The sequence below is a fragment of the Sciurus carolinensis genome, chromosome 7, assembly GCF_902686445.1.
Source record: "Sciurus carolinensis chromosome 7, mSciCar1.2, whole genome shotgun sequence".
In the NCBI taxonomy this organism is placed as follows: domain Eukaryota; kingdom Metazoa; phylum Chordata; class Mammalia; order Rodentia; family Sciuridae; genus Sciurus; species Sciurus carolinensis.
This window is the reverse complement of record NC_062219.1, coordinates 102,857,350-102,879,356: the sequence shown is the minus strand read 5'-3', so window position 1 is coordinate 102,879,356 and position 22,007 is coordinate 102,857,350. Positions and strand designations below refer to the sequence as shown.

The 22,007-nt window shown below is 42.4% G+C and overlaps 1 pseudogene; it reads right to left on the bottom strand.

Annotated features, from left to right (window-relative positions):
* Positions 1-379: 379 nt before the first annotated feature.
* LOC124989281 (regulator of chromosome condensation-like) lies at positions 380-20,128 on the bottom strand (annotated as a pseudogene).
* Positions 20,129-22,007: the final 1,879 nt, after the last annotated feature.

Sequence of the window (22,007 nt, the reverse complement as noted above, 5' to 3'; positions counted from 1 at the left end):
TAAGTGCAGCGGTGCATATCTTGTAATCCCAGCAGCTCAGGAGGCTGAGGTAGGAAGATCACAAATTCAAGGCCAGCCTCAGCAATTTAGCGAGACCCTGTCTCGAAATAAAAAATAAAAAGGGTTAGGACATGGCTCAGTAGTAGAGCACCTCTGGGTTCAATCTCTAGTACTAGGAAAAAAATTTTTTTAAACCTAAACACTACCTTGCTTTCCCTTCCCACCACTAGTCAGTGATCTCATCTGCAGCCAAAACCCCCAGTCTCCTCCAAATCTCTCTGATCTACTCCAGCAGCACTAAATCCGGCAGCCATCATTGATCTCAACTTACCTGATCGAGGAGCAGGCAGCAAGTGACACAGTGGTGACCCTTTCTGCCTCAGAGCACTTTTTCATATGGCTTCCCAAACACCACGCCCTCGATTTTTTTCCCTGCCTGCAGGATGCTTCCTTTTAGTCTCCTTTCCTCTTCCTCTTTTTCTCTTATCACTGGAGGGCCCAGGACCTCTTCCTTTAGACTCTTCTTGCCCTCTCCTGCAGTCTCAGAGGCTGTTAAGACCAGCTCTTGGGTCAATGATGCCCACATATACCACATCCTCAGCTCAGAGCTTCTCCTGAGCCCCGGCTGCCTTATCCAGCTGCCTACTGGCATCTTCACCTGAGCATCAGACAATTCAAAAATCAGCATCCCAGGAGAAACCAGGGTCCTCTGCACTTGATTACTGCTCTCCCCTCTCATTCTCCTTTTCCCTGAAAAGATGAATATATTTCAACAACACGATATGTCTTATTAGAGTTCCTTTCCTAGCCAGGCACGATGGCTCATGCCTGTAATCCCAGCAACTCCGGAGCCTAAGACAGGAGGATCACAAGTTCAAGGCAAGCCTGGGCAACTTAAAGAGACCCTGTCTCAAAACAATAAAAAATAAAAAGGACTGGGATGTAGCTCACTGGTAGGGCACACCTGGGATCAATCCTGAGTTTAAAAAAAAAAAAAAAAAATTTTTTTTTTCCTTTTCTAGGCAAAGTTCTCTTTGGACAATCACATCACAGATCATGCTGCAGATTTTCCACATTAACCCCGGGGAATATTCTTTAATTATTCTTACCTGTCCCCTCTCCATTGGCCCAAATGGCCAAAGCCAGAGTGCTGTGTGATGAATGGGCCTTCATTTTGGAGCCATAGAATGGTGTCTGGGAGCTACAGGAGGAAGCCCAAGAGTTAGCAGCCCCCGTCCGGTCTGGAGGTGGAAAAGGAGAAGCAGACCCTCTGTCCTTTCCTCTGATCAAGCCTGGCTGATGGAGCCTGGCTGACCTCCGGCCCTGTGTGGGCTGCAGAGCCCTTGGGGCTTCGGTGGTGGGTGTGGCGAGCTGACTCTTCACTCTTCAGGTGAAGTCAATATGGATGTCCTTGCAAATTCAAGCAGGGGTCCTAAGAGCTTCCAGTCCAGACTGGAAGCCCCCATGGCTTCTGGCAATTGGATATCCAGGGGATGGAGTGGTTTTGGTGAGAGCAGTATGCCTCTCCTGCTGGGTGTCACACACTCTAATGGAGGGTTGTGGGGGAGGGGAGGGCCTCAGGACTGGACTCACATCCTGGTGAACCTGATGTGAAATTCCTGTCAAACAACAAAAAGTTAAAATGACTTGCTTGGAATATTTCTGTGATGAAAAAAAATTCTAGTTACCCCAGCCTTTTAAATTTATTTTGAGACAGGGTCTGGCTAAATTGCCCAGGCTATCCTCAGATTTGCAATCCTCCTGCCTCAGCTTCCCAAGTAGCTGGGATTACTGGCACACCTGACTTTCTAATTATAGTTTTTAAAAAATACTAAAACTGAAGGTTCAAGCTACCCTCCCCTTTCCACATAAATCAATGTGCCAATCCAAAAGATTCAGTCCAGACCAAAAGCTCTCCATCCCCAACCTGTCTTCCTTCCCTCAGTTCCTGGCAGCCCCATGCCTAAATCCTTGCAATCCCCTTTGGTTGTTCTTTTCTACTCCACCTGGACTCTGTCAGGAAGTCCTGGCTCCCACTTCACAATTTCTCCAGCAACCATTTCCCATGAGATGGAGCCTCACTTCATCAGTCTCAGTCAGATGACTGTAAAACCTTCTTAACAACCCCCCTGCTCTCACCCTTGTCTGGCATACTCCTCCCTACCAGAAGCAAGAAGAACCTTTCATTTTTTATTTACTTACTTAATTTTATTTTTTTGGTACTAGAAATTGAACCCAGGGCTGCTTAACCACTGAACCACATTCCTGGCCCTTTTTATACTTTATCTAGAAACAGGGTCTCACTGAGTTGCTTAGGGCCTCTGGAAATTGCTGAAGCTGACTTTGAACTCAGCTTTGGTCTGGTATTACAGACCAGAGCACCATACCTGGAGAGAAGAACCTTTTAAAATGGAAATCAAACCAAACCCTCCACCAGGCTTCCATTCCATTCAGAGCAAAAGCCAAGTCCCTTAGACTTCTCAGCCTGCTTCCCTGCCCCCCTCATCTCCTGTCACCACCCCTCAATACACACACACACACACACACACACACACACACACACACACACACTACAGCACATTGACATCCCCCTATCCTCCCTGCCTCTGGTACAAGACAAGTATACAGGTTTGTGCACCCACCGCCCAGGGCCTTTGTGCTGATTATTCCCTATGCCTGGAAAGTCTTTCCCTAGAGAGCAGCATGACTCACCTCCTTGTTACCTTCAAGGCTGCTCAGATGTCACCTTTTCGGTGTGACCTTCCCAGGGATCTGGATATGAAGTCCTTGGATGTCCTGCTGTTTGACTTTGCTCAGTCAACTTCTGACATATACAATGTACTAATTATGCCATTTGATAGAACATGACTTTTACAAGGCAATATGCTTTTGTCTGTTTTGTTCACTTTGATTATTTCATTTCAAGTGCTTGGAACTAAAAAGCATTCAATGAGCCGGGTGCGACTCAATTCCACTGGTGCAGGAAGATTGCAAATTCGAGGCCAGCCTCAGCAACTTAGTGAGATTGTCTGGAAAAAAAAAGATTTTTTTTTTCTTTTCCTTTTCTAAAAGGGTTGGGGAAGCCAGGCGTGGTGGCGCATACCTATAATCCTAGCGGCTCAGGAGGCTGAGGCAGGAGGATCGAGAGTTAAAAGCCAGCCTCAGCAAAAGCAAGGCACTAAGCAACTCTGTGAGACCTGTCTCTAAATAAAACACAAATAGGGCTGAGGAGTGGCTTATTAGTTGAGTGCCCCTGAGTTCAATCCCTGGTACCAAAAAAAAAAAAAAAAAAAAAAAAAGGACTGGGGATGGGGATGTAACTCAGTGGTAAAGCATCCCTGTGTTCAGTGTTCAGTACCACAAAAAAAGTGTTCAATGAATGGTTTCTGTCACTGTTGTTGTTTTTGTTTGTTTGGTACTGGGGGTTGAACTCAGGGATGCTCTACCACTGAGCTACAGTCCCAGCTCTTCTCATTTTTTATTTTGAGACAGGGTCTTGCTGAGTTGCTGAGACTGGCTTTGAATTTATGATCCTCCAGTTTCAGCCTCTCTTGTCACTGGGATTACAGGTGTGTACCACCATGCCTGGCTCAATGAATGTTTGTTGAATGAGCAAACTGAATATTTGCTTGCTGAATGACTTCACTTAACTTTTCAATTGATTGGACAGTTATGTATTATCCCCATTTTACCTACAGGTCATCAACCCTCAAAAAACTTAACTTGCACAAATCACAAGTTATTAGGTTGAAAAGAGAAATTGGAGATCTAGGTGTACATAGGAAGATAAGATGGTTTATTATTTTCCTAATCAATCAACTTTATGACTTTAACAAATGCACTTTGATCTGAAAACAACAACTCATCAAAGGACTTAGGACCTTAATTTAAGATGAAATAAACAGGTCGTGATGAGGCAATGATCTGTCTGAAAGGTGTTCTGAGAAGATCAGGGGTTCCAGACTGGTGTGAGACAGGGGACACAGATGCCAAAATGGAAGTTTGAAAAGATTCTCCACAGGCCACGAAGGATGCTGGCAGGGGACACTGCGGTCTTCTATTTGTCCCCTCCAGGTGTTTTTCAACTATTCTTACCAGGCTGTTGGCAGTAAAATTACTAATCTGTTCATTTACTTGGATCAATACAGTCAGATTCTTTACCCCAAACCTCTGGGTTCTTCCCAGTCCTGTTCCTGGAATAGGCTGCTCTGGTTAAATCAAAGTGAGATGAGTGTTCGGCCTCTGCTGTCAGTGGCCAGCACTAAGATGTCAATGAAAGAGTCCTCCCAAGGGTAAGGGGAGAGACCCTGCAGGGGAGCCAGGGCTGCACTAGGAAGCACAGCAGAGCAAGCACCAAGGAAAGAGTGGCTGAGCCGGCTTCTTCCCCTGCTGCAGAAGGCTGCAGGAGACCATGCCCCAGGGTGACTAAGTGGCTTGGGGATCACAGACAGGTCTTGCCTGCTCTGTGAAGAATCCCACCCTCCTTCCTTCCTCCCCAGCTCCCTCCCTGTCTCCCTTACTTAGCTCTATGCTTCAGTCTGGGTTTTTTCTGTTTGTTTTAGTTTTAAAAGTCAGGTTTATTAAAATATAAATTTACAAGCCAGGTACAGGGGCGCCCCCCTGTAATCCCAGCGATTTGGGAGGCTGAGGCAGGAGGATCACAAGTTCAAAGCCAGGCTTAGCAATTTAGTGAGACCCTGTCTCAAAATAAAAATAAAAAGAATTGGGGATGTTGCTCAGGGGTTAATCCCTGTTTAAATCCCCAGTACCAAAAATATATATTTTACATATTTATGTGTATATATATAATATATAATTTACATAGAGTAAAAGTCACCCTTTTCTGATGTACAGGTCTGTGAATTTTGACAAATGTATTGGGTATATAACCGTCTAATAGAGTTTGTTTTCATCCAGGTATGGGGCATCTCCCCACTCCCTGCACAATGCTCTGTGCCTCTCAATACCCCACCCTGTCAGATGGCCTCTGTTGGTGGTCACTTCTACTGTTTACTAATTGTGAACCATAGGCTAATGACTTGGCTTCTCTGTGCCTCAGTTTTTACATCTGTTTTGATTTTTTAAAATTTTAGTCATGCTGGGGACCTAGGACCTCAGGCATGCTGGTCAGGTGCTCTATCACTGAGCTACACTGTAGCTCTGTTTGTACATCTTTTTTTTTTTTTTTTTTTTTTTTTTGTATTGGGAATTGAATCCAGGGAATTGAACTACATCCTTGGTCCTTCTTATGTTTTATATTGAGACAGGGTCTCTCTAGGTTGCCCAGGTTGGCCTCTAATTTGTGATCCCCCTGCCTCTGCCTGGAGGTGCCGGGATCACAGGCATGCACCACTGCTCCCAGCTAGTCTCTATATCTTTAAAGTGGAGAGAGAGGGCTGGGGGTATAGCTCAGAGTTAGAGTGTGCACTGAGCATGTGCAAGGTCCTGGGTTCAATCGCCAGCACCAAAAAATAAAACAAAGTCAAATAAAGTGGGGATAGAGATAGAAATTAACTCTTGATGATATTAATGAGGAATAAATACTCAATAAAAATTGCACGCTGTCATCATCATTACTGTGGACAGTCAGGTCTCTATAAACCGTTTGGGTGAGCATTGCGGTATCTTTTTCTTACTTTGGGTTCAGGACTTGAGCACCATTGTACAGTTGTTTTCTCTAACTTACGGGATTTTATAATCCCTAAACTGTTGGTTACAAGAGATTAACTAGTCCAGTCTCCTGCCTTCCATAGGGGGTAAAATACTATCACTCATGGTAATCATGGTAATCATAACAGCTAAGTGTTGGACTAGGATCAGATTTCAGGTTTCCTGCTTCAATTCCAGGGTTCTTTTCTCCCACATCCTCATAACACTAAAGGATTTATCTTCTCTTTAAATCTTCTGCTGCAGTTAGGGACAGTAGCTGTAGCCAGGAGTAAAGACTAAATTTTAAGGAAGGAAGCTGCAAAGCCAGTTTTGCAGGAAGCCTACTTCTGCAGCAGTTTCTTTGTTCTCATTCCCTTGCATTTTCTTCTCCTGCCTGTCTATCCTAATTGTTTCCAGTAGAAAGAAAGAAAACAGCTTGCTTTTCCTTGCTTGAATATCTGCAGGAGGCATACAGGGCGTGGCCAGGCCTGTGCACAGCCTGTGTGGTCGAGGCCTGGGAACAAGTAGTCTGCGTGGAAGGCCCTGTGGGGCCAGACGTCTCGGATGCTAAGGAAAGGCTGCTGTTCAGCCAAACCTACCCCTAACCTCGAGCTCACGCACACCTCCCAAGAAATATAATTTTGTCAGAACTCTCTCCCTTCAGCCAAGGTTTGGGCTCCAGGGTTACTTCATTAAAGTGCAAATGAACTGGTGAGACTCACTGTAACAATAACAATGGCTCAGTGCACCTCCGGTCATTCTGATTAAACCTAGAAGATACCTCACAGTTGCTAATCATCCTTTTAACAAAGGATCCCACCCTTCCACAGCTACAGTATTATGCTAGATTTTAAAATACTGTTTTAGGGTCTAGCGGTGTATCACAATGGTAGAGCCAGGGCTTGCCTAGTACACACAAGGTCCATCCCCATCACTGCAAAAAAAAAAAAAAAAAAAAATTTAAAACAAAATATTGTTTTATTTCTGTTTTTTTTTTTTTTTTTTAAACTACTTTCTATTTTGGCAAATGGTTTTCCATTTTATGATGTCATGTAAAATTTTCTTTGATGGTCAGTGGCACACACCTGTTATCCCAATAGCTCAGGAGGCTGAGGCAGGAGGATTGGGAGATAAAAGCTAGCCTCAGCAACTTTGTGAGGCCCTCAGCAACTTAGTAAGATCCTGTCTCAAAATAAAACAAAAAAGGCTGGGGATGTGTCTCATGGTAAAAACCTTTGGGTTCAAACCCCAATACCAACAACAACAAAAAATTTTTTATGATGTAATTTAAGTTTCTTAAAAATGCATAATAACAAAAGCTATTAAGTAAATTATAGTAAGATGATGCAGTCGATCCTCTATATCGATGGGTTTTACATTTGCAAATTCAACTAACCTTGGAAGGAAAATATTTATTCAGAGAAAAAATTACAGATGGTCTTCAAAGAGCAGAAACAGGAGAATCATAAGTTCAAGTCCAGTTCAAGCAACTTAGACTCTGCCTCAAAATAAAAAATAATAAGTGTTGCAGGTGTAACTCAGGAGTAGTGCCCCTGGGTTCAATTCCCAGTACAGAAAAAGTAACTTTGAAAGGCAGAACTTGAGTTTGCCCCAGGTGGACCACTACGCGGGATCCATAGGAAATGAGGTGTAGACGTGTGCTGTGGCTTCCCACAATTTCACAGATCCTTGAACTTTTTTGAACACTTTGTGTGTGTGTGTATGGTAGTGGGATTGAACCCAGAGGTGCTCTACCACTGAGTTACACCTCTAAACCCTTTTTATTTTTTATTTTGAGACAGGGTCTCACTAAGTTCCAGACGCTGGCCTCCAACTTGAGATCCTCCCTACTCAGCCTTCTGAGTCCCTGGGATTATAAGGGTGTGCATCACACCTGATGATCAAACTCACATTGTTTTGAATATTGTTCACCTGTCTCCTTCATCCACTGCACTGGGTACTGACAAAGTACAGAAAATCTGTTTTCAAATGACTGAGTGTTGAACGATGCCATCTCTGATCTAGTAATAACTTGGCTTAACTTTTAAATATTAACTTTAAACTATAAAACATTGAGCCAGGCTTGGTGGTACACACCTATAATCCCAGCAGCTTGGGAGGCTGAGGTAGGAGAATTGCAAGTTCAAAGTCAACCACAGTTACTTAATAAGACTCTGTCTCTAAATAAAATATTTTTAAAAAGGCTGGGGATGTGGCTCAGTGATCAAGTGTCCTGTGGTATAATCCTTGGTAATAAATAAATAAATAAATAAATAAATAAAATATTGTAATCAATTCACAGAAAGTTTGAGAATAAATCTTTTACTCATGCATATTCTCTATGAACTGTTCACACTTAAGAAGAGCTCACTGAAGTCAGTGCTTTGGCACACACCTGTAATCCCAGAGACTTGGGAGGCTAAGCAGGAGGATATCAAGTTTCGAGCCAGCCTCAGCAACTTATGGAAGTTCTAAGCAATTTGGTGAGACCCTGCCTCAAAATAAAAAAAATAATAATAATAATAAGGGGCTGGGGGTGTAGCTCAATGATTAAAAGCCCCCGAGTTCAATCCCTGGTACCAAAAAAAAAAAAAAAAAGAGTTCATTGGAAAGGGTCTGTAGGATCAGTGCCATGGGATTTAGGAGATAGGGCAGGTCAGTCTGATAGGGTGAGAAGGGGATTACTAAATTAGAAGGTGACTGCCCATGAGTAGGACATCCTAGAACAGATCCGTATTGGAGGATGGCAAGAAGAGGAGAGAACAATGTAGGGCAATAGTAATAATAAGAAAAGAGTTTGGAAAAACAGATGAGGGAATGTCAAGGGGACCATTCACTAAACTTGTTAAGCAGTTAATGTTTGGGTGACCTAGTAGGAATGATCTGAAGGGAAATCTATCATATCACCTCAGTGCCTAATGGCCAGATTCAATCTTCCATTTTCAAGGACCAGTGATACCTTCTGCAGAAGACAGGACTACCCAAAATACTCAAGAGACTAGACTGGGCAATGGAATGCTGATTTACTAATTTACAGTGCAAAATGTACCAGTCATGCCCAGAAGTTCTTGTGCGGTATGATCAGAGACTCCCACGTGATGCTGACGCCTTCTAAGTCACATCATAAGCAGAATAATTATCTATTTCAAGAATTCATTCTGTACAAGGGGGAACAAAAGTTTCATGCAATAATGAATAAGTTTTCATTGTCTCTCTCCCAGTGAGATGAGATTAGAGTACTATTTAAAAGTTATTTGGTGGACATAGAATCAGAACATGGAGTCAGAACGCCTACTGTGTGTGAGGTGTTGTAGAAACTGTGCATAAGATGGTAAAAGATGGACAAGGCCAAGGACTTGCAATCTAACTAAAGACACAATAAAAGAGATGAATAAAAATATTGACTAGACATAACTGCTGTAGAAACAAAACATGGTATAGGATGAGGAGGGAGCCAACAAATGGGGGTGTGTGCGCTTGCCTGTGCGCGTTGTCTGCCTGCTGTTATTTCTTTCAACTGTGTGATTAGGGGAAGGCCTCTTTAGGTAGGTAAAATTTGAATTAAGACCCAAAGGAATATAAAGGATTCAAAAAAGAAGGGGGTAGGGAGTACTTAAAGAACTAGGCAATGCAGAAGCACAGGCCAACCAAAGTGGGCCTTTTTGAGGAACTAGGAAAGGCTAGAGGGGGCGGAGGGTAAGGTCAAAGAGGAGAGAGGGACAGTGTCAGGCTAATGAAGGCATTCAGCATAATGGGTTAACCCCGGGGGCTTTAGACTCCCTGAGCTCAAAGCCCCACTCACCACACACCAGTATGATCTTGGACAAGCTACTTGACTTCTCTGTGGCTCATTTCTTCATCTCTAAAGAGATGGAAATTATAGGGAACTGGTCATGGTGTTTTGTGGAGATGATATGAGAGTCTTCCTAAAGTGCTGTGCTGAGGCTCAGGCTTAGTCTTCAGTGAAGATTAGGTGTCAGCAGGAATGTGTCCATCTCCATAATGCCCTCTTGTCCAGGAAGTGAGACCTGCCCTTGGAGGGACTGTGCCATTTTGGGTGTCAATGACTGCTTTTTCAAAGTGCAGGCATAATAAATCAGAGGTCTACAAACTTTGGCTCCCATGTCAAACTTCTGATGCTGGTTTCTGTAAACCCTCAAGTTAAAAAATAGTCTACATTGTTTTTTGGGGTTTTTGTTTGTTTGTTTTTGTTGGTTTGTTTGTTTGTTTTTGGTAAGAAATATTGCCAGGCATGATGGCACATGTCTATAATCCCAGGGATTTGGGAGGTTGAAGCAGGAGGATCACAAATTCAAGGCCAGCCTCAGCAATTTAACAAGCAACTTAGTGAGACCCTGTCTCAAAAATAAAAAGAGCTGGGGATGTATCTCAGTGGTGAAGTGCCCCTGGGTTTATTCAGTCCCCAGTACAAAAAAAAAGTTAATAAAAATGTGTATTTTGGGGGGCAGGGAGAGTATTAGGGATTGAACCTGGGGCACTTAACCACATCCCTAGACCTTTTTTATTTTTTCCTCGAGACAGGGTCTTGCTAAATTGCTTAGAGTCTTGCTAAATTGCTGAGGCTGGCTTTGAATTTCCCATACTCCTGCCTCAGCCTCCTGAGCCATTGGGATTATAGGCGTGTGTCACCACGCCCAGCAGAAAAATATTTGCATTTCTTAATGGTTGGGGGAAAGTCAAAATATTGCCAGGCAGGCAGGGTGGTGCGTGTTTCTAATCCTGCAACTCTGGAGGTGGAGACAGGAGGATCACAAATTCAAATTCAGCCTGGACAACTTAGTAAGACTGTTTGAAAGTAAAAAATAAAAAGGGCTGGGGGTGTAGTTCAGTGTTAGAGTACCCCTGGGTTCGATCCCCAGTAATGCCATAAAGATCAAGATATTTCATGCTGCATGAAAAAACATATGAAATTCAAATTACAGTGTCCATAAATAAAGCTTTACTGGAATGCTATTGTAGTTCTCATTTACATGTTGTATATGGTTTCTTTCTTGCTCCAACAGCAGAGTTAAGAAGTTTCAACAGGGGCCAGAGATGTAACTCAGTAGTAGAGCACAGGTTTGTCATGCATGAGTCCCTGATTTCCATTCCCAACATCAAGGAAAAAGAAGCAGCAGATTCAACAAAGATCATTCAACCCATAAAACCTAAATATTTGCTCTCTGATTTTTGCCAACCTCTGTATTACATCATTATTGTGAGGTGTAGGGACCACTGAGTTACCTGGAGCTTGAATTTTCTTCTAAGCAAAGGGGCGTTAACAACCACGTCCACAGGTTGCTAAGACAGTTTAAAAAAATTTGTCCCATAGTCTAAATTCAACAAGCAGGACCCATTGTGTGAATAATGAAAATAAAGATGATATTTCTCTAGATGACAGTTCACTATCTGACTCCTTTCCTGCCTAACTTATGTAGATATTTTCCATTAAGATATAGTCCTTCCAGTCTGGAAGCCACTCTTTTTTCTCAGCTCACTTTCTATTTCTATGTCCATCTTAATAGTTTGAGTCCTGGTGAGCATATTTTCCCTTCATTTATTCAGTCTTTTTATTTCTTTATTTTTTTGTGGTGCAAGAGATTGAACCCAGGCTTTATGCATGCTAAACAAGTGTGCTACCATTGAGCTATATCCCAGCCCCAAATTTTTTAAAAAATTGATTAATTTTATTTATTCAATTATTTTTTGATATTGGGGATTGAACCCAATGGCACTTAACCACTGAGCCACATCCCCAACCCTTTTTATTTTTTATTTAGAGACAGGGTCTAAGTTGCTTAGACCTCACTAAGTTGCTGAGACTGGCTTTGAACTTGTGATCCTCCTGCCTCAGCCTCCCAAGCTGATGGGATTACAAGCGTGTGCCATAGCACCTGGCTATGACTAGGGTTCTAGACAAACATTGCAGAAATGAATGTAAGGACACATCGCTTAGAATTACAGACAGATGTAGGAAAGCAGAGACACATTCAAGGGAGAATACAGTCTGCCTCAAATTTTTGGGGTTCTTAAGTTCTTTTTTTTTATTGTAAACAAATGGGATACATGTTGTTTCTCTGTACATGGCATAAAGGCATACCATTTGTGTAATCATAAATTTACATAGAGTAATGTTTGATTCATTCTGTTATTTTTTCCCTTCCCCCCACCCCTCCCACCCCTCTTTTCCCTCTATACAGTCCTTCCTTCCTCCATTCTTGGCCCCTCCCTAACCCTAACTCTAATCCTGACACTAACCCCTCCCACCCCCCATTATGTGTCATCATCTACTTATCAGCGATATCATTCGTCCTTTGGTTTTTTGAGATTGGCTTATCTCACTTAGCATGATATTCTCCAATTTCATCCATTTGCCTGCAAATGCCATAATTTTATCATTCTTTATGGCTGAGTAATAATCCAATGTGTATATATATATATATATATATATATATATATATATATACCACATTTTCTTTATCCATTCATCAATTGAAGGACATCTAGGTTGGTTCCACAATCTGGCTATTGTGAATTGAGCAGCTATGAACATTGATGTGGCTGTATCTCTGTAGTATGCTGATTTTAAGTCCTTTGGGTATAGGCCAAGGAGTGGGATAGCTGGGTCAAATGGTGGTTCCATTGCAAGTTTTTTAAGGAATCTCCACACTTCTTTCCAGAGTGGCTGCACTAATTTGCAGCCCCACCAGCAATGTATGAGTGTATCTTTCTCCCCACATCCTCTCCAACACCTGTTGTTGCTTGTATTCTTGATAATCGCCATTCTAATTGGGGTGAGATGGAATCTTAGGGTGGTTTTGATTTGCATTTCTCTTATTACTAGAGATGTTGAACATTTTTCCATATGTTTGTTGATTGCTTGTAGATCTTCTTCTGTGAAGTGTCTATTCATTTCCTTAGCCCATTTGTCGATTGGATTATTTGTACTCTTGGTGTAGAGTTTTTTGAGTTCTTTATAGATTCTGGAGATTAGTGCTCTATCTGAAGTATGATTGGTAAAGATTTTCTCCCACTCTGTAGGCTCTTTCTTCACATTGCTGATAGTTTCCTTTGCTGAGAGAAAGCTTTTTAGTTTGAATCTATCCCAGTTGTTGATTCTTGCTTTCATTTCTTGTGCTATGGGAGTCCTGTTGAGGAACTCTGGTCCTAAGCCGACATGTTGAAGATCTGGACCTACTTTTTCTTCTATAAGATGCAAGGTCTCTGGTCTGATTCCGAGGTCCTTAATCCATTTTGAGTTTAGTTTCGTGCATGGTTAGAGATATGGGTTTAGTTTCATTCTGTTGCATATGGATTTCCAATTCTCTCAGCACTATTTGTTGAAGAGGCTATCTTTTCTCCATTACATATTTTTGGCCCCTTTGTCTAGTATGAGAAAATTGTATTTATTTGGGTTTGTGTCCGTGTCCTCTGTTCTGTACCATTGATCTACCTTTCTATTTTGGTACCAATACCATGCCGTTTTTGTTACTATTGCTTTGTAGTAGAGTTGAAGATCTGGTATTGCGATACCCCTTGCTTTGCTCTTTCTGCTAAGGATTGCTTTAGCTATTCTGGGTTTTTTATTCTTCCAGATGAATTTCATAATTGCTTGCTCTATTTCTGTAAGGTACGTCATTGGGATTTTAATTGGAATTGCATTGAATCTGTATAGCACTTTTGGTAGTATGGCCATTTTGACAATATTACTTCTTCCTATCCAAGAACATGGGAGATCTTTCCATCTTCTAAGGTTTTCTTTCATTTCTTTCTTTAGTGTTCTGTAGTTCTCATTGTAGAGGTCTTTCACCTCTTTTGTGAGTGATTCCCAAGTATTTTATTTTTTTCGATGCTATTGTGAATGGGGTAGTTTTCCTAATTTCTCTTTCTGAAGATTCATCACTTATGTATAAAAATGCCTTAGATTTATGTGCATTGATCTTATATCCTGCTACTTTACTGAATTCACTTATGAGTTCTAAAAGTTTTCTGGTGGAATTTCCTGGTTCCTCTAAGTATACCATCATATCATCAGCAAATAGGGATAGTTTGAGTTCTTCTTTTCCTATTCGTATCCCTTTAATTTCTTTGGTCTGTCTAATTGCTCTGGCTAGAGTTTCAAGGACGATATTGAATAGAAGTGGTGAAAGAGGGCATCCCTGCCTTGTTCCAGTTTTTAGGGGGAATGCTTTCAGTTTTTCACCATTTAGAATAATATTAGCCATGGGCTTAGCGTAGATGGCCTTTACAATGTTTAAGGAATGTTCCCACTATCCCTATTTTTTCTAGTGTTTTGAGCATGAAGGGGTGCTGTATTTTATCAAATGCTTTTTCTGCATCTATCGAAATAATCATGTGATTCTTGACTTTAAGTCTATTGATATGGTGAATGACATTTATTGATTTCCTGATGTTGAACCAACCTTGCATCCCTGGGATGAAACCCACTTGATCAGGGTGCACTATCTTTTTAATATGTTTTTGTATGCGATTTGCTAAAATTTTGTTGAGAATTTTTGCGTCGATGTTCATTAAGGATATTGGTCTGAAATTTTCTTTCCTCGATGTGTCTCTGTCTGGTTTAGGTATCAGGGTAATATTGGCTTCATAGAATGAGTTTGGGAAGGTTCCCTCCTCTTCTATTTCATGGAATACTTTGAGAAGTATTGGAATGAGCTCTTCTTTAAAGGTTTTGTAGAACTCGGCTGAGAACCCATCTGGTCCTGGACTTTTCTTTGTTGGTAGGCTTTTGATGACTTCTTCTATTTCATTACTTGAAATTGGTCTATTTAAATAATGTATGTCCTCCTCGTTCAGTTTAGGCAATTCATATGTCTCTAGAAACCTGTTGATGTCTTCGAAATTTTCTATTTTGTTGGAGTATAGATTTTCAAAATAACTTCTAATTATGTTTTGTATTTCAGTCGTGTCTGTTGTGATATTTCCTTGTTCATTCCGAATTTTAGTGATTTGTGTTTTCTCTCGTCTTCTCTTTGTTAGTGTGGCTAAAGGTTTATCAATTTTGTTTATTTTTTCGAAGAACCAACTATTTATTTTGTCAATTTTTTGTATTGTTTCTTTTGTTTCAATTTCGTCGCTTTCAGCTCTGAGTTTAACTATTTCCTGTCTTCTACTACTCTTGGTGTTGGTCTGTTCTTCTTTTTCTAGGGCTTTGAGCTGTAGTGTTAGGTCGTTTATTTGTTGAGTTTTACTTCTTTTATTAAATGCGCTCCATGAAATAAATCTTCCTCTAAGTACCGCTTTCATAGTGTCCCAGAGATTTTGATATGATGTTTCTTTGTTCTCATTTACCTCTAAGAATTTTTTAATTTCCTTCCTAATATCTTCTGTTATCCATTCATCATATAATAGCATATTGTTTAATCTCCAGGTGTTGGAGTAGTTTCTGTTTTTTACTCTTTCATTTATTTCTAACTTCAATCCATTATGATCTGATAGAATACAAGGTAGTGTCTCTATCTTCCTGTATTTGCTAACATTAGCTTTGTTGCATAATATATGGTCTATTTTAGAGAAGGATCCATGTGCTGCTGAGAAGAAAGTGTATTTGCTCTTGGTTGGATGGTATATTCTATAAATGTCTGTTAAGTCTAAATTATTGATTGTGTTATTGAGATCTATGGTTTCTTTGTTCAATTTTTGATTGGAAGATCTGTCCAGTGGTGAGAGAGGCGTGTTAAAATCACCTAGTATTATTGTGTTATGGTCTATTTGGTTTCTGAAATTGAGAAGGATTTGTTTGACATACATGGATGAGCCACTGTTTGGGGCATAGATGTTTATGATTGTTATATCTTGCTGATTTATGCTTCCCTTAAGCAGTATGAAATGTCCTTCTTTATCCCTTCTGACTAACTTTGGTTTGAAGTCCACATTATCTGAAATGAGGATGGATACTCCAGCTTTTTTGCTGAGTCCATGTGCATGGTATGTTTTTCCCCATCCTTTCACCTTTAGTCTATGGGTATCTCTTTCTATGAGGTGAGTCTCTTGCAGGCAACATATTGTTGGATCTTTCTTTTTAATCCAATCTGCCAGTCTGTGTCTTTTGATTGATGAATTCAGGCCATTAACATTCAGGGTTATTATTGAGATATGATTTGTATTCCTGGTCATTTGGTTCATTTATTTTATTTATTTATTTATTTATTTTTTTGACACGACTTGGTTCCTCCTTTATTTGACAATTCCTTTAGGATAATTCCTCCCTTTGCTGATTTGCTTCTTTGCTTTTCATCTCTTCCTCATGGAATATTTTGCTGAGAATGTTATGTAATGCTGGTTTTCTTTTTGTAAATTCTTTTAGCTTTTGTTTATCGTGGAATGATTTTATTTCATCGTCAGATTTGAAGGCAAGTTTTGCTGGGTATAAGATTCTTGGTTGGCATCCATTTTCTTTCAGGGCTTGAAAAATGTTGTTCCAGGCCCTTCTAGCTTTTAGGTTCTGGATTGAAAAATCTGCTGATATCTGTATTGATTTCCCCCTGAATGTAATTTGGTTCTTTTCTCTCACAGCCTTTAAAATTCTGTCTTTATTTTGTATGTTAGATATTTTCATTACAATGAGCCTTGGTGTGGGTCTGTTGTAATTTTGTGTATTTGGAGTCCTATAAGCCTCTTGAACTTGATTTTCCATTTCAGTCTTCAGATTTGGGAAATTTTCTGATATTATTTCATTGAATAGATTGTTCCTTCCTTTGGTTTGTTTCTCTAAGCCTTCCTCAATCCCAATAATTCTTAAATTTGGCCTTTTCATGATATCCCATAGTTCTTGGAGATTCTGTTCATGATTTCTTACCATCTTCTCTGTTTGTTCAACTTTGTTTTCAAAGTTAAATATTTTGTCTTCAATATCTGAGGTTCTGTCTTCCAGGTGTTCCATCCTATTGGTTATGCTTTCTATGGAGTTCTTAATTTGGTTTATTGTTTCCTTCATTTCAAGGATTTCTGTTTGGTTTTTTTTTCAATATCTCTAACTCTTTATTGAAATGGTCTTTTGCTTCCTGTATTTGCTCTTTTAACTGTCGATTGGTGTGATCATTCAATGCCTGCATTTGATCTTTCATCTCATCATTCAATGCCTGCATTTGCTCTTTCATCTCATCGTTTGCTTCCCTGATCATTTTAATTATGTACATTCTGAACTCCCTTTCTGTCATTTCTTCTGCCATGCTGTCGTTGGATTTTATTGATGTAACATCTAGATTTGTTTGGGGCATTTTCTTCCCTTGTTTCCTCATATTGTTCAGGTATCAGTGGACTGCTGAGATATTACAGATTTCTTCTATTGACTTATAATGTCCCTGAAGATTTCTAGTATATCCCCTCTTATCCTTCAGTAGCCTGAAGTCTTGGAGGAAGTTGATAATGCGGAACTCCACAAGGAAGCTGCCTCTCTAGGGATGGTGACCTTCAGGTGGGGTGTATTCCCTGCTAGTGGGCAGAGGTGCCTCCCCTTGTTGACCAATGGTCATCCAACGGGGAACTTGGCTGCGGGCTGAGGCAAGGCCTGTTTGGGCCTGTGTCTCTGGTTTTACTGTCCCTGTGGGAAAACCTCACCCAGCAGGGAAGACTCACCTGGTGGGGAGGTCTCGCTGATCAGTTACCCTCCTAGAGGTTCCCCTCAATCCACAACTACTGCCTGGGCTGGGCAGCCTTCCTCTGCAATGTTCCCAGGGGCCCAGACCTACCTCCTGGGCCTGGGAGCCTCACCCTTCGCAGACAAGTCTCCTTAGGCTGCCTCTCCTCAGAGAATCTGCCCGCAGTCCTGGAAACTTCGCTCCGCCCCTAGGCGTGTCTCTGTGTGGCTCTTCCACCAAGAAGCCGCCTAGGTCCTGGGACCCTGCTCTGCACCTAATCACCTGGCTATGCGGCCCCTCCTCTGAGCAGCCACCTGGAGCCCCGTACAGTCACTCCGAGACCCACCACACACCTCTTCCTCCGGACAGCCTCCTGGTGTTCCAACGCAGCCACTAGGAGTCCAAGCAACTCACTTCACGTCTCCTCCTCCCGCCAACCGCCTGTAGCCCTAGGCAGTCACTCCAAGTCCAAGTGACCCGCCCTGTTCCTCCTCCTCCTCAGGGTAGTCCCCCGGGTGTTCAGGAGCGGTCGCTCCGAGACCAAGCGACCCACCGTGCTCCTCCTCTGGGCAGGTCACTGGTGTTCAGGAGCGGTCGCTTTGAGTCCAAACAACTCACCATTCGCCTCCTCCTCTGAGCAGCCACCCGGAGCTTTGATGCAGTCACTCCTAGACCAAGCGACCCGCCGCGCTCCTCCTCTTCCTCCGGGCAGCCCCCCGGTGTTCAGAAGCAGTCGCTCTAAGTCCAAACAGCTCGCCAACGCAGCTCCTCCTCAGGCAGCCGCCCGGAGCCCCAGGGGTTGCTCTGAGTCCAAGCGCTGTGCTGAGCCGCTTCCTCTACGATGATCCCAGTTGTCCGTGTTCACTGCTCCAGCGGGGGGAGGGAACTCTACTTCACAAAGTTCCCTGTGTTCCAGGACTACTGCCCCATCCGGGACGCCTCCCCAGTGGGAGAGACTCACCCGGCGTCTTTGAGTTGGTCCCAAGTCTCTCACTATCTCCTCTTTTGAATCCTGCGTCCTGGAGCAACATGAAATGCAGCTGCCCTCTAGTCCGCCATTTTGAAACCACATCCTTAAGTTCTTTTTTTAAGGGAAAATGATGAGGGGTTGCCATGGGAAGGTATGTGGGGATGACATCAGTCTGCTAATCACAAGCTGGTTTATGGTTGTCTTGATGTTGGCAGCATCCTTAGCTGATGTGGTCTTGATTATATGATCAGTAGATAAAGTTGGAGAGTACCCTAGATCATAGGTTTCTTAAAATATCAAATCTCTTTGCACAATCTATTTATTACATGGGTTAATTAACAGTGCACAAGGTAGTTTGCATAAGTGGGTGAATTTCTGGTAACTAGGATTTGCAGATTTCCCAGAAATTTGGAAGTGACAGGCTAAGGGAAGAACTAATTTAGAGAGCGACAGGCCTGGAAAGGTGTGCAGAACTTTAGATTGTAATTATATTTCCTTGTCCCACATTTCCTCTACTTTGTACCTTTTTAAAAATTCCTTCTGTCCTACTTCATACTTTTTGTCTACCTGAAGATTTTTGGGGACAGGAAGAATGGCAGGTGACTACAGACGTGCTTGATGGAGCTCCAGCTTCCAAACCCACAGGGAGGGAGTTTGTGTTTTTTGATAGGCAAAGCCATAACCAACCAGGACCATAGGAGGGAGGGATGTGGGAGGAAAGGACTAGTCACAGGCTCCAGCTGGTCCCTGTTCCTTCTGACACATTCCCTCCCCTGTTCATTCCCCACTTCATTCTTCAGGTCTCAGGATGAATCCAGAAAGGAGAAAGAACAAGAAGAAAAAATTTTGTTCTGCTGACAGGGGAAAAGGCTGGAGATGACAGAGTGCTTGGAGCTGGTAGGAGGCTGCTGGAACCTTAGTTGTCACTGCTTCCCTATTTTTTGAGGAGGGTATTGGGGCAAGGAATGAAGCCCTCAGAACCTTCATCGGTTTTGTTTCTTGTCCTTGACTAATAAGACTGTGCGCTGGCCCACCCCGGACACAGGTAAGATCGTGCTTTTCTCTAGCTCTCTGCCTGTCATCTCTGTGAAGCCCCTGTTTTTCCTTCAAACCCATGCAGACTGTAGGAGGCTGGCCAACAGAGAAGTCCATCCAGGTCTTGGTGGGTTCTTGAAGGACAGCAGGTTCTGCAGTATGAAGCACGATTCTGTGCCTGGAGTTCCAAACAGATGGCAATTGGAGACAATCTTGCAGGAGATGGCAAAAAGGAAGTAGCACCACCCTGGAATCTCACATGATCCTGTTCCCCTGGATTCCAACATCACATGCTGGGGGACCACAAGCAATTCAAGGCCTGTGGGATACTACAGTTGGCAAATAATTCAAGCACATGGCCCAGCTGGCCCGGCTTCCCACACAGTGATCAATATTACCCATGGTTGTTTCCTGAGGTCAGTCACCATGAGCATGTCTAGCTACATTTGCACGAGCACCATGCTCTTCTTAATGTGCTCCAACAGCCAGATCACAATCTTCTTAAAGAGCCCCAGAGGAAGGCTTGGCTGTGTGATTTTCTCCTGCTGACACCTGTATCAGTTTCTCCTGCAGTTCTACTTTCCTAGTAACCATGTCCCAACCTGCCGCTCATATGTTCCTTCCCAGGGCACTCTTGTCATTGCAGTGAAGAGACTAGACCTGGCCACTTTTGTATACATTATGGTGTGCATGCCCAGCCTTGGCCTTCACAGCCTCCTCCAGAACAGGCACCAGGGCTGGCTTCTTCCTGTCCAGCACTTTCTTACTCAGGCCCAGTTGGCCACATCACATTGTCCAGGCTCAGTGTCAGCACCAAGCTGTGGCGCAGGACTATGAGAGACTGGGGCTTGAAGAAGAAAGCCCGTGGGGGCATTTCTAGTTTAGGAGGGCCTCTTGATGGGAGAGGAGGCCCCACAGTAGGAGTAAGAGCCAGGAACACGGCAGGAGGCAGCAGCCTCTACTGCCCAATTATAAGAGCCTTTCATATTCTTGGCTTCAGGGGGATGGCATTCCCCTATCCTTGGTGAAGATCAGCTACAGGAAATGCCATACCCACCAACAGGATACAAACAGCTCCAATCCCAACCCTGAACCAGAGAGGGCATTTATAAGTAATTTAAGGTTTTTAAATTTTTTTAATTTTTTATTTTTTTACTTAAGACCTCAGTATTTAAGAATTCTACAACTACTGAGCTTCCTAACGTCCCTCCCTTACCCATGCCTAGGATGGGAAAAATTAGTAGTTCTGTATGAATGACAGTTAAACAGAATACTATCACAGGTTCTGTTTGATTCTTGGCTATGCAACACTTGCATTGTTTTATACTTTCTGAAGACAAATTAGTGATATATATATCATCAGAGGTCAAATGTTTTCCTAAACACACTGAATTTTTTCTTTTCTCAGGTTATATTTTTCAGAGCTGTTTTAGGTTTACAGCAAAATTGAGTGGAAATCACAGAAAGTTCCTGTGTACCCCCTTGTACACACACATGCACAGCCTCCTCCACCACTAACATTCTGCTTCAGAGTGGTGCATTCCTTATGGTCAATGCACCTGCACTGACACATCATTACCACACAAAGCTCATAGTTCACACTAGGATTTGCTGTTGGTGTTGTATATTCTGTGGGTTTTGACCAACGTATGACACATATCCATCATTGTAGTATCATACAAATTTCATTGCCCTAAATATCTTCTTATTCTGCCTCTTCCATGCCACCTGTGTCTGTTAGCTTTTCATTGCTGTGACCAAAATACTTGATACAAACAATTTGGAGAAGGAAAAGTTGGTTCACAGTTTCAGAGGTTTAGTCCTTGGTGGGCCGACTCCGTTGCTCTGGGTCCAAGGCGAGGCACAGCATCATAGCAGAAGGGCATGGTGGAGGAGAGCGTCTCCTTTCATGTTGGCCAGGAAGCAGTGGGAGTGGGGGCTGCAGGGAAGATGCACCCTTCTGGCGGATGCCCCCAGTGACCCACCTCCTCTACCACGCCCACCTGCCTACAGTTACCACCAAGTGAGTCCATTCAGACCAGCAGGAACTGCTTAAGCTTTAGCCCTCATAATCCAATTGTACCTCTGAACATTGCTGCATTAACACAGGAATTTTGGGGGGATACCTCATATCTAAACCATAACACTACCCAACCCTGTCCCCTGGCAAACACTGATCTTTTAACTATGTCCATAGTTTTGCCTTTTCTAGAGTTTCCAGTTGGTTGCCTTCTTTCCAAGTGACCTTCATTTAAGATTTCTCTATGACTCTTCATGGTTTTATAGCTCTCTTCTTTTTTTCCCTTCTCTCTTTTTTAGTACTGGAGATTGAAGCTAGGTCTCACACATGCTAGGCAAGAGCTCTACCACTGATCTATGCCCCAGGCCCAATAGCACATTTCTTTTTAGCTTGAGTTATATTATATTGTCTGGACACATTACAGTTCCTTCGCCTACTAAAGAACATCTTTCCAGGAGCCATGCCTATAATCCCAGTTACTTGGGTCGCAGAAGCAGGAGGATCACAAGTTCAAGGCCAGCCCCAGTAACTTAGCAAGACCCTATCTCAAAATAAAATAGAAAGGGCTAGGGATGTGATTCAGGGTACAGCACTTATCTAACCTGCATGAGCCCTGGGTTCAATCACCAAGATTGAAAAACAAAAACTTTGGTTGCGTCTAAGTTTTGTCAATTATGAATAAAGCTGCCATAAACCATAAATCCCCTCCATGGAGTTTGGGGCCATGAAGAAG